The following is a 1,069-nucleotide window of genomic DNA, read 5'->3' on the forward strand; positions in this document are numbered from 1 at the left end:
TGTGGGTGTGTCTGATGTGTGTATGTATGTGGGGGTGATGTGTGTGTGTCGTGAGTGATGTGTGTGTGGTGTGATGTTCATGTGTGTATACTTGTAGAAATGAGAGATGTTGGGCATCTTCCTTTATGACTCGTCACCTTACTTTCATTTCCCTGTTTATCTTGTTGGGGGCGGGGCTTGTGCCACAACCCGCACACGGAGGTCAGAGGTCAACTTTCAGGAGTTGGTTCTGTCCTTCCACCATGTGCGTTTCAGAGACCAAACTAGGGTCATCAGCCTTGGAAGCAGGCACCTCTTCCCACTGAGCCATCCTTCAGGTCTCATACCTTTGATCCCCAGGGTCCTCCTGTCTCTGCTTCCCCCACACTGAGGTGACAGGTGTGCGGACTGCGCTCAGGCCTCACACTTGCACAGCTAACCCTCTACCCACTGAGCCAGTCCGATTCTTTCACCACTTGCTGCGTGTCCTTGGGCAAGCGTCTTCCCCTCCCTGGTGTGGTAGAACCCGGCGTCTGAATGGTGAGGACATCATCTAGGACACAGATCTGCGGGCTTTTCCTGCTTAGGACCCAAGGATAAATATCTGGGGTCTCAGAGCCAGGTGTCTGGTATCCACCACCACCGCTCGTGGGCACGGCCACAGCCACATACAGCAAGCCCACGGCTGGACGTGCTGTGCTCTGGGAAGATTTCATGGATAGGCCAGGTGAGGGCTGGCCCCTGGGAGGGCCTTTGCCCACAGCTAGTCTCAGATCGGGGAACTCCTCAGAGGACTTCGAAAGGTGACAGTGGTTCCTCCCTCGGAAGGCCAGTCTCCTTCCAAGTAGCTGCCCTTTCCCTAGCCGCCCAAGCTCTCTCCTCGGAGTTTTAGAAGCTTCCTAGGCAGAGATGTGAACCATTCTCTGAGAGGAGAGTAGGAAACTCCAAGCTTGGCCACATCCCTCCTTCCCTCTGGCTTGGTGAGCCACAAAGGGCTCTGGAGACCACAGGTTCTGACTTGAAGTCCTGAAACCTCAGCCCCATCGGCCTCCCTCGGCCTCCCTCGGCCTCCCTCGGCCTCCCTCGGCCT

Source organism: Psammomys obesus, unplaced genomic scaffold, assembly GCF_907164565.1.
Source record: "Psammomys obesus unplaced genomic scaffold, mPsaObe1.curated_primary_1811, whole genome shotgun sequence".
Lineage (NCBI taxonomy): Eukaryota > Metazoa > Chordata > Mammalia > Rodentia > Muridae > Psammomys > Psammomys obesus.